The sequence below is a fragment of the Molossus molossus genome, unplaced genomic scaffold, assembly GCF_014108415.1.
Source record: "Molossus molossus isolate mMolMol1 unplaced genomic scaffold, mMolMol1.p scaffold_m16_p_12, whole genome shotgun sequence".
Lineage (NCBI taxonomy): Eukaryota > Metazoa > Chordata > Mammalia > Chiroptera > Molossidae > Molossus > Molossus molossus.
This window is the reverse complement of record NW_023425347.1, coordinates 28667630-28679646: the sequence shown is the minus strand read 5'-3', so window position 1 is coordinate 28679646 and position 12017 is coordinate 28667630. Positions and strand designations below refer to the sequence as shown.

At 38.4% G+C, this 12017-nt stretch overlaps 1 protein-coding gene and 1 non-coding gene across 2 annotated transcripts in view; one reads left to right on the top strand and one right to left on the bottom strand.

Moving 5' to 3' along the window:
* Nucleotides 1-12017, top strand: part of HIVEP1 (HIVEP zinc finger 1) — a 150134-nt gene that overhangs the window by 21878 nt on the left and 116239 nt on the right. The window lies entirely within an intron of this gene.
* LOC118627401 lies at nucleotides 823-943 on the bottom strand. The gene has a single exon (XR_004959146.1). It is a non-coding gene; the product is annotated as a small nucleolar RNA SNORA28 (small nucleolar RNA).

The following is a 12017-nucleotide window of genomic DNA, read 5'->3' as shown; positions in this document are numbered from 1 at the left end:
GAAAACAACAACAACAACAACAACAAAGCAGAGGTTATGGAGTTTGTAGTTGTGGAATTGGCATTGAACTTGATTTTACAACTTAACTAGATGTGTCATTTACAGAAGGTTATTTGATCCCTCTGAGTCTGTTTCCTCACCTTAAATTGTGACCTAGCTGATGACTTACTGTGAAGAGTAAAGAGAACATAGCTACAATATCTGGCATGTAGTAGATAGTAAATGTTAACGTACCCACCCAACAAGTTGTGGGAATATAGTTTTGGTAACTTTTTCTTTATCAGATTATATACTTCTTGCTTTACCTAGCTTTGCTTTTAAGTTTTCTTTTCCTTTTATAGAATAATTTTCATACTTTATATAGTAATTGAAGTGTACACTGTATTTTTCTCAGTATGTTTTGGTTCAATAGTCTTTCTAGATATACAAATGTTCCCAATATATTATAGTGATTTCTTTTCTAAAATCTAAATTTTATGTGCTTGTAAGTGACAATGAAACTCTTTATGACCACTTTATGGTGAATAAGCTAGTATATACAGTGGGTCCTTAAATAAAGTTGTTTGGTTACAATGTTGATGAGATGCTGTAGTAACTTAACTTGTATTTATACCAATTAGCCTATAGTAACACTGGTTTTGTTATTCATCATTTGCTTAAAGTCTCAGAACCTATCAATCACATTACGAGAGAATTTACTGTGTATAAGATTATCTTGTGGGAGGTCTATAAAATAAATAAACAGTAGTAGTTCATTTATATGATTCAGGATATGATTGGAAAGGTCAAAACAAGGTCTCTAGTAGATAAAGACTTTTTTTTAATACTAAGTCTATACAATGGCTTGTTTCAAAGAGGAGAGAGCACCCAAATTGGTTAGACTCTATTGTAACAAGCTCAAATTGTGTCAGCAGTTTTGATCATCTGCCATAGAGTGTTGCTTACAATTAGAGATGAAGACTTTTAGAGCAACTTTTTTGGGATCTTGCTGGACTGGAGCTCACTCTGTTCAACCTCAGAAGCTCATATTTAAGTTAATCTGGTAACTTTGGTTACTTCAGGTTTTAATATGATTTTTGCTTACTTCAGGTTTTAATATATGATTTTTGGTTTTAGAGAGGATATGATTGGACTATGGCACATTCATATCCTCTTCATAATAACCATACTTTTATATGATTCTTAGAACTGGGAAATTAACAGTTCCTCTTACTTAACATTTTATAATGCTTTTTATTGAATTTTTAAAAATTAAATTTCTAGACACTGACCTTTATTTTTTGGAAGCCTTTAATTTCTTCTTCTGGAGAAGAGAAGCCTTTAATTTCTTCTGTTTGTTGTGGATATGTGTTTATTAAGAGTAATTCTTGAAAATAAAGTACTTGGATATCTATAAATTTCACAATATTGACATTGCAGAATTTAGACCTACAGGAAATCAGGATTCAGAGCTCCTTTGTTGTGTGGTGAAATCAGGAAGTTGCTGGTTACATGGTGGATGGGATTATGCAGATGTTTTATAGGCATCACCTTGCACTTAGAGTTGCAGCTGTGTGCTCTCTGGAATGAGGTCTGGTATAACAACCCATGCATGCTCCCAACAAACATACAGCCAAAGTTGCACAGTGAAGTAATAGATTTTGTAAACGAGCTTTTAGCACCTGCGTTTGTTGCAAGAATGAAGTGTGGAGTTATAATATGCATGTCTTTTCTATGGTACAGGTGTGTCTCTGGAGACAGTTCTATTGCAGGTTTATAAAAATGGTTACTCCCTCCCCTTTGGCTTTAAAAACCATATTTTTGGCAACAGAACCTATGATAAATTTTTTTTAGAAGAATTTTATTAAATGAAATAAGGCTTTTTATTCTGTGTAGATTGGGTATTTTGCCTCGTGCACTCAGGAAAACTGTGCAGGGCACCATGCTCTTTGAGTGCTGTGGAGGATGCCAAAGTGACTCTGGCAGAAATGCCAGCCTCAAGGCCTGCTGTTCAATAGTAGTGTGTGACAAGCTCCTGACCATAACTCGTACAAAGTGGTAAGTGCCATGGGGTGGCTACAGCTGCCAGGAGAGACTGGAAGGGAAGCATTGCTTTCTGGTTCAGTGGGAAAGCTACTCCAACCCCCAAGGATTCTCTTTATTTCCCGTCATACTGAACTAATTCTCTGAGTCCCCATTGTAGTGCATGATACACACACACACACACACACGTGTTCTGATTTCCCTTCATTTTGGGAGCCTGAAAGAGAAGAAAGAGGGATTCAGCGGCGACAGACTTAGCTAAGGAGAGTAGCTTGGACAGTTGGTGTGGTTTCTCCACTTGAGGGTTGTGCCAGGCTCCATGTGGCAACTGACTTGACATGTCACTGGAAAAGCCCTGTAAGTGCAGGATCTCAACAGAAATATCCTGGAAAAAAAACACGAGTAAGCTCGGGGGTTGGACACGTTAAATTTGGAAAAAATACCATTTGTGTGAATCTAGACTGTGCTACCAAATGTATGAAGAACTACTGACACCTCATGGATGTGGATATTATTATTTTTAGTTTTATAAAGTATGTAAGCATATATAGCAGAGTCTTTCTGTGTATGAATACACACACACATATGGTCTTGGCTCAGATTGACCTGTGAGTTTAATCTGAGACAATGAAAGCTGGTCATCATATTTTCCAGTTATTTGAAAAATAAATTTGGAGTATGTCCAGTTAAACAGCTAAATTTTACCAAAAGTATTTATATTTGTTTTATAGATTTTTGCCAATGGCCTTACTGAAGGTGAAAACAAGGTAGCATTTAAATAATTCATTATTCTTTTTCAAATTTATATACATTATTGTCTTAGGAAAGAACTATGATTATGCTTTTTTTTCCTTTTTAATGAAATAATAAGAACAATTTAGAGAGGTGGAGTGCCAGGACCAATTGACAGGTAAATCTAAATAAATCTAATTATAGTAAAAAATTGCATATAGTTTATTTTACTTTTCATGTATCCTTTGTTCTGTGGTCCTATGTATATATCAGCAAGTTGGTTGTTTCCAAAATCTGTTTCTAAAGGGAATCTTATTTTCTAACATTTACAGTTTTGGAATTACTCTTGTATATACATAAACATACACAGATAAACAGGGAAGGAACATTTTAAAACTGTTGGGATTGACTGAGTAGATGTTTTGGGGGATAAGGTACTGAAACTTCACCTCACAAATCAAAGTAAAATTTAAAGAGTATATATATATAGGAAATCAAAATATAGGAAAAAAAGTAGAAAATGTAGAATATTCAGACCACTGGAGAGATTCTATTCTCAGGTTTCGAGAGTTAGAACACAGATATAAAAATGTATCTCAGAGCTGATGGATGAAATTACTATTAAAAAGGTAGCTTATTCTAATATATAAGAAGAGATAATACATAAATTGAGAAAGAGAGTTATAAATGGTAAAATAACGTGGAAAAATTACTCTCAGTAATAAAATGTGAAAATGGGAACAGTGTGGAGATAACGATTTTTGTTTACTGATGCTTTTTTTTTTTTTAATAGAGCAGGAGGGAGAGAGGGAGGAAGAGAGAGAGAAACATCAATGTGAGAGAGACACATTGAGTTATTGCCACCCACATGTCCCCAACTGGGGTCAGGGACAAACTGCAACCGAGATATGTGCCCTTAGCGGGAACCGAACCCGGGACACTCTGGTCCGCGGGCCAGCGCTCTAACCGCTGAACCAAACTGGTCAGGGCTGTTTTTTTACACCGGTTCTGAGGTTGTGTGGAACAGACATAGTCACTTGTGGTTGATGACATGGTGGAGCTTTGTACCTGAGTATTAAACCCCTTTATGCAGAGGCTTTCTTTCCTGAAATGTATTCCAAAGAAATTATTAGAGACAGTGTGATATTTGCATAGAGATATTCATTTCAGTGTTATCTTTAATAGCAAAATAGTGGAAGTGACTTGAATACCTTTTAAATTAGAATAGTAAATTGATCCTCTGTACCAACAGACTTTTAAAATGATAGTTTTTGAGATCCTGAAAACATGAAAAGTGGTTGCTTTATTTAAAAGATGTATGTAGTATAGAATATACAGTTATATGGTCTTTGTGGAAATGCTTCTGTTAAGGTGACAGCAGTATGAGAATTTTAAATTATTTCAGGCATTTATTGACCATTTGCCAAGCGAGTCTTTGCTCTAATTCATCACCACACTGTATTCTGGGCACTGCTCTAGAGCCCAGGGATGCAGAGCTGCTTAGGTGATTTCATGTGGTCGTGTAAATGGACGCTCAAACAGCTAACAGCAGCTTAAAAGAGCAGCTTTCCAGGGAAGAGGAGGTGTGAGCTGGATCTTGGAGAATGATTAGGAGTTGGCCAGATATCCGGGAGGGTATTCTGAGCAGAGGCCACAGTGCAAATAAAGGCATGATGTGTGGGTCAGCGAGGGATGTGTGTCATTACAAGGACCTTCTTATTCCCGGGGTGAGTTTACAGTGAGGAGCAGTGTAGGGACACAGAGTGGGTGGGTGGTTAAGACCACCATGGGGGGGGGGTGTCATTAGAAGGATGGAAAAGGACTGCCTCATTTTCACCTCCGCGGCTTTTCTTCTTTCATAGTGCAGTACGTATTAGTTGTCTTGTTAGTTGTGTTCCATTCTTACAATTGTTGAACGTTTCTGGTTGGCTGTTCAACAAACACAAATGAAGTGCACAGAATAAAAAAATACTTGTCTTTATAACTTCCTTTGTGTATTTGCTACACAATATATGAATTTGTGGCCATTCATATATTGAGTAGCGATGATATTCTTGAGACTGTATGTGAATCAGTGGCAAAAATTAAATTTTCTGACTGCTGATCAATGAAACTGTAGTCCTGTCTGTGTTTTATTGTGGCTGAATATAAACATTCAGGGTGGGCAAGAGTGAGTTCACAGTTGTGAATATGTGAAACACAGTTTATTCTTGTATTATTATTAATTATTGTGTTATTTTACATACTACCAACTGTAAAACTACTTTTGCCCCACCCTGTATTTGTGGATAATATAGTTTTATGTGGTTGGAAAACAAGTTTTATTGGATATTATAGGAAAGTATTCTGGGTATGTAATAGGTTGTAGTAGTGAGTATTATTATTTTTTTAAATTCTAACATTATAAAATCTAAACAATAAATTCTACTTTTTTTTTTAAAGCATGCTGTGTAGGAACAACTAAGGAACATGGTATATCTTTTAGGACATTAATGTATGCAGATTCACTGTTTTGCTCTATCGATATTCTTTCTGTTGAAGACAAATAACAGTAGTTTATTAAGGTGCTATGTTAGATCTTTTTTTTTTTTATTTTTTATTTGGTATGTGCCCCTAGCGGGAACTGAACCCAGGACTCTCTGGTCTGCAGGCCAACACTCCAACCACTGAGCCAAACCGGCCAGGGCGCTATGTTAGATCTTATTTAATGCCTTTATAAAGAAGCACAGATATCACAATTTCTTAAATGTATTTTTTAATGTTTGACAACTGTATTTTGGTATGATTGGTTTTGTTTCTTTATTCTATGTGTTTTAGGCATTTGAAAACACTCTTTGAAGAGGTCCATGCTTTTAGTAGGCTGCAGAGACATTACAGCATACACAAATATTTAAGAACAACTCCTCTCCTCACCCCGTCCCCCAAACCACAAAGCCGGGAAAGGAGTAGGCCAGAATGAACTTTAGAAATGAACAAACAGAGTTTTGAATCTCCACTCTCCTTCTTATGAGCTCTGTGGATGAGGCATTTAACTTCTGAGCTTTACTGTCTGTGATAAAATGACCAGGACACAACCATCCCTGGTTTGTGATGAGGATTAAAACAGATGCTATATTTAATATACTGAGCAGGGTAACTGGCATAGAGAATAAATGTTGTTATGCCTGGTTCCTAACTATTACCAGAAACTAGCTGTGTGTCTTTGTGCAAATTATTTATCACTTCTTGTTCTTTTTCAGATATTTATCTGATTTTGAAATTGGAATGCTCAGGTGTGCTCATGTGGCACTCCTAAAGGGAAGGAGGCTCAGACCTCTATTTTGTTGACTAAAGGCATTGTGCTTTGTTTCTATGACACTTAGTTTTCTTCACCAGTTTTCTTTCATTAAATGTTTGCCAGTCACCTTTGGTTGAAACCATGCTGACTGTATCAAATACCAGCTAGAGCCACATGGAAGCCACCCTGTTAAACAAGCTTCTTGGGTTGGCTTATAGGAATCGTGCTTCAATTTGTCTGGTCATCCTGTCTTTCTTATCTTCACTTCCAACAGCCCTTTAAATCTCATTTGATCTATTGGCTCCAAGTTGGCAAGAATGCCATAGGATTGATTGTTTAAGGATGGGAATCTTATAATATAGTGGAAATTTGTGATTGCAAAGAATAGAAATAGACTCTAACTCAAAGAAGGAGTTCATTGGAAGGATATCGGATAGCTCACATAATGGCCAGCACAGGTGGACATCCGTTTTTAAAAGACAGGTAGGAAGCTGTGTGTGCAGCCAAAACATACAAGGTCTTGGGAAGGAACACGCCTGGATCTTGGGCAGCATATGGTGGGGAGCATCAGTCCTCTGAGTGCCCTGCTTTGGGTACAGCGTGCAGGAGCATGCACTGGTTACCTGTCCACACCCTATGGCCAGACTTCAGGGTGGGCGAGCATCTGGCCATGTGGCCCTGGGGAGAGGAAGGAGGCCTGGCTGCCCACTGGCACTCACCCCGTGGTGGCTTTTCCAGCTGTGGAGTAAGGATTCAGATTCTGGGCAGCTGAGAGAAAATACAAAGAAAAAGAAACACGAGTGTTTTCTATTGCTGGATGCAGGGGTTGTTGAAAGTACTTACTGTTTGTTTGTTTGAGTGTGCACCTGCTGTGGGCATGTGTGCACTGCCTGCTTCTGGAGAGGAGAGGACCCAGACCTTTCATCAGTGCCCTCAAAGGGTTTTTGATCCAAGAAGACCTAAGAAATGCTCTGAAATAAAGAGATTTAACTATGTTTGAATCTTTGCTTTTTCCACCAGGTGGTGCAAATCTTTTATGTTCACAGAAGACAATTCTCTTAAAAGATAAGAAAAATTTAAATAAAATAACTTTTTCTTTTAAGAATTAGTGCAGCCATAAATCAAAGGATCATTGATCCAATTCTTGCTTTGTTTGTCTTTCATAAAGAAATATGCATTTATATAACTTCTTAGATGTTGAGTATAGATTTAAATTATCCATAGATTTGTGAGACTGTATCACAGTATTTTGTTTTGTTCTTTCTAGAAAGAAACTGTGACAACTGGGAAAAGTAGTAATATGTTCAACATACTGATTGTTTCATGTTCTTTATGAAGCAAGAAGCATTCAGTTTTTATAACTTTTTGCTTGATACAGAAAACTTGTGTGACTTGAATTTTTTGAAGATAAAAGTGCATTGCAGCATGTGTCAGACATTTTAACTGTCTTGTAATGTGGCCCCAGTGACAAGTGGGATTGTCAAAGAGATTTTTCATTTGTGTGAGGTAGTAAAACAGGGTTGGAGCCTTGTAAGCAAAGTATAAATATTTCATTGCCAGGATAAATAAAAATAGGAATGATTTTTTAGTTTGAATATGTTTAGAATTATCTTAGAAACTTGGAAGTTTTTAAATTCGGACATGTTTTGAATATTTTGGGGAAAAGTATTTGAATACATTTACTAAATTTAAATATTATATGCACATAATATTAGCACAGTTCCTCAAAATATACATTGTTAAATTAGTTTTCAACAATTTAGAATTTAACATTTGAATTTGATTATTTAATAGTTTGGGTGTTTATACCAGTGGTTAGCTAGTAATAGTTTTAATTTATATCTACCAACAGTTAAACCATTCCAAGCCAAATAGATGCTGTGTGTCGAGAGTTTAGGTGAGAACTGGTTAAATAAGATCTTTTTTTTATCTTACTTGTAACATTAGGTATGATCTAGGTTAGTATATTGCAAACATTTTTTTATTATCATCCCATTCAGGAGAAAAATTAAAAGAACCATTAATTAATTTAAAATTAAAGTTCTGCCTAATGAGAAAAATGAAATACTAAGAGAGAAGATTTTGTTGAGTAGGGCTAAGATTTGAAAGGCCACAAACCATGGTAAAAGCTAAGGTGTTTTTTGATCCCTGAAGAACCAGTTTTATCCTCCCTTGAGGCAGCATTGGTAGAGAAGGCATGATCTAGGCTATATTGTCCTTACTACCATTTTTTATTTGCGGCTTGTCCGTAATTAGTCTGTGTATGTGCTTTGCTTCCAGAGGTATTGCAAGCGACTCGCCTGTATGGTGCGTTTGTTTTAAGGACTAGAACTTAAATGTGTTCTTCAATTGCACCTGACTGACTGACCTTGAACCTAGAGAGTGAGATTGAGGGTACTAGATTCCCTGTCGTACAAACTAGTGCAGCCCCTTCACAATTTTATTTTTGGAAAATTTTTCTCAGGTTAGATAGAAATGAATGAATTCTTTTGTTTTCATATGTTTTCAGTTGTACCTTCTTTGAAGTTGTGCTTAGAAGGAGAAGGAAAGCAGAATTGTGTTTTTGCCTGTTTTGTGCTAAAGTTTGTATTTTACTGAAAAATAAATCATGTAAACAATTGAAAGCTTATAATATTTTTCTTGCATTAAAAAGAAAGTGTCGCCCTGGCTGGTTTGGCTCAGCGGTTGGAGCGTCGGCCTGCGGTACAGAGAGACCCGGGTTCAGTTCCCGCTAAGGGCATGTATCTCGGTTGCAGTTTGTCCCCGGCCCTGGTTGGTCATGCGGGTGGCAGCCACTCGATGTCTCCCTTCACATCGATGTTTCTCTCTCTCTCTCTCTTCCTCTCTCTCCCTCCTGCTCTATCTGAACAAAAAATGGGAAAATGGATTATGTAGTTCAGGTTTCTTAGTCTGTACATAAGAAACAACTCTAGTCAAAGACTTGGAAAACATACAGCTGCTAGATAACAGTGGCATAGTATTTCAAATCTCGATATTCTGACTTAGAAAAGGGTAGCAGAGTAGGATAACCTTCTTTAGAGGCAGAAAAGGAATTCTAATTTTATTCATTCAGAGGAATGATCTAATTGATGGGGCAGTGAATCTGTAGATTGATCTGGCTCTCTGTTTTTCCCCCTTTGAGCTGTTAGCTTGCCGTATCTCCTACATCTTTCTGTTTTTATTTTATTTTATTTTTTTTCCACATCTTTATTGTTGGATGTAAAATGTATTACAGATGTTCCACATTTTCCCCCCATTGACCCCCTCCTCCCCACTCCCACCCCCCTCCCACCTTTTCCCAAATTATTGTCCGTGTCCATTGGTTATGCATATAAGTCCTTTGGTTTATTTCTTCCCACCCCCCCCCAACCCCTTTCCCTTTGAGGTTTGTCAGTCTAGCAATGAATTTGTGCTTCTTAATCCCTTCACCTTTTTCATCCATTCCCCCAACCCCTTTCCCAACTGGCAACCAACAAAATGGTCTCTGTATCTATGAGAATGTTCCTGTTCTTCCTGTTCATTTTGTTTGTAGATTCCATTGTTGATAGATATGTATTCATTGCCATTTTGTTTGTTCATACATTTTATCTTTTTCTTTAAAAAGACCCTTCATCATTTCATATAATAACGGTTTGGTAGTGATGAACTCCTTTAACTTTTTCTTGTCTGGGAAAGTTTTTATATGTCCATCGATTCTAAATGACAGCTTTGCAGGATAGAGTAATTTTGGTTGTAGGTTCTTGGTTTTCATCACTCTGAATATTTCTTGCCACTCCCTTCTGGCCTGCAAAGTTTCTTTTGAGAAATCAGCTGACAGCCTAATGGGAACTCCCTTGTAGGTAACTAGCTGCCTTTCTCTTGCTGCTTTTAGGATTCTCTCTTTGTCTTGAACCTTTTGCATTTTGATGATGATGTGTCTTGGTGTGGGCCTCTTGGGGTTCATCTTGTTTGGGACTCTCTGTGCTTCCTGGACTTGTATGTCTGTTTCCTTCACCAAGTGAGGAAAGTTTTCTGCCATTATTGTTTCAAACAGGTTTTCGATTTCTTGTTCTCTCTCTTCTCCTTCCGGCACCCCCAAGATGTGAATGTTGGCACGCTTGAAGTTGTCCCAGAGGCTCCTTACACTATCCTCATTTTTTTGGATTCTTTTTTCTTTTTGCTGTTCTGGTTGGGCGTTTTTTGCTTCCTTATATTCCAAATCGATGGTTTGCTCCTTGGATTTACGTACTCTATTATTGAAGCTATGTAAATTATTCTTTATTTCAGTTAAAGCCTCCTTCGTTTCTAACTGTGCAGCGATCATTTCTGACTGGTACTTTTTTATGCTCTTGAGGCCCTCACTGAGTTCATTGAGCATCCTTATAAGCAGTATTTTGAACTCAGCATCTGTTAGGTTGCTTATCTCCATTTCGCTTAGTTCTTTTCTTGGGGTTTTGTTCTGTTCTTTCATTTGGGACCTGTTTCTTTGTATCCTCATTTTGGCTGCCTCCCTGTGTTTGTTTCTGTGTATTACTTAATGAGAGGTATGGGGCTTGCTGAGACGCGATGCTGCTCGTTTGAAAGAATTTAGGAAAAACCTGAAGCAGGATCCAAGACAGGCCAATCCTATGGTTAAGCAAGTAGCAACAGCTTGGGTGGGCTTGAAAGTTGTGAGGGGCGGGGTGGGGCGGGGCCTCAGGGAGTCAGCAGGGCGGGGCTACCAGTGTGAGCCAGGTTGCTGGAGTCCCAGATATGGCGACTGTCTGCCGCCCCAGGGAAGGGCTCAGCAAAGGAACAAAGGCCTCTTACAGCACGTTTGTCCCCGAGAAAGCCCCCTCTCCAGCCCTCGCTCCAGTGCCAAACAGCTCAGTTCTTCCCTGTATGTCTCTGGTGCCCCTCGAGCTGCCTCCCCTCCGAGCTTAGAGGGAGACAGGCCGATAAGTCCGTGCGCGGGCCCTTTAGGGAGCTGCCTGTGGCTCCAGCCAGGTCAGCTTCCCTGAGCCTCAGTTTCTGCTGGTTTTTCCAGCCAGAAGTTATGGGGACTCTCTTCCTGGCACTGGAAACCTGAGCGGGGCACCTGGTGTGGGACGGGGACCCCTCAGTCCTCAGGAAGGACCTTCCCAGCCGCGGGAGCCTCCTGATTTTTATCCGCCACACTTGGGTGTGGGACCAGCCCGTTGCGCCGCCGCCGCCTCCCCTCCTACCGGTTTGGATGTAGCTGCTTTTTTTTTTTTTAATTCCGTAGTTGTAGGACTTCCATTCAGCTTGATTTCAGGCGGTTTTGGATGATGGTTGTTCTGTAGTTTTGTTGTAACTTGGATGTGGTTGTGGGAGAACGCGATACTGCGTTTCCCTATGCCGCCATCTTGACCGGAAGTCCCATCTTTCTGTTTTTAGAAATAAATACACAGAGAGAGGTTTGCTCGTTTTTTGACCAAAATGATGGGATATTATACACATTACACTCTACCTTGCCCTTTTCTATTTAAGTTTGATGTGAACATCCTTCAGCTCATCGCATATAGATCTTAAGTCATAGTTTAATACATAGTTATATAATCTAAAATACGAATTTACCAAATTCTGTTATTTTTGATTGAACAAATAAATTGATTTTGTTTTTATTTTTGCCATTACTTACTATTGCAGTAAACATCCTTGGTATGTACATTTTATTGACTTGAGTTTTTTTTTGAAGAATAGTTTTATTGAGTTTTTTTAGAGAGAGAGAGAGAGAGGAAGGGAGAAGAGAGAAACATCCATGTGAGAGCAAAACATCTGTTGGCCGCCTCCTACATACCCCCTACTGGGCAATGAGCTTGCAACCTGGGCATATGCCCTGACCGGAATCGAACCAGCAACCTCTGTGCTTGGGAAGATGCCCAACTGAGCCACACTGTCCAAGGCCTATTTACTGATTTTTAATGCTTTCATTTCCATAGGTTAGATTCCCCAAATTATAATTACTAAACCAAAGCACATCCACAGTTTCAAACTTTAATAGAAA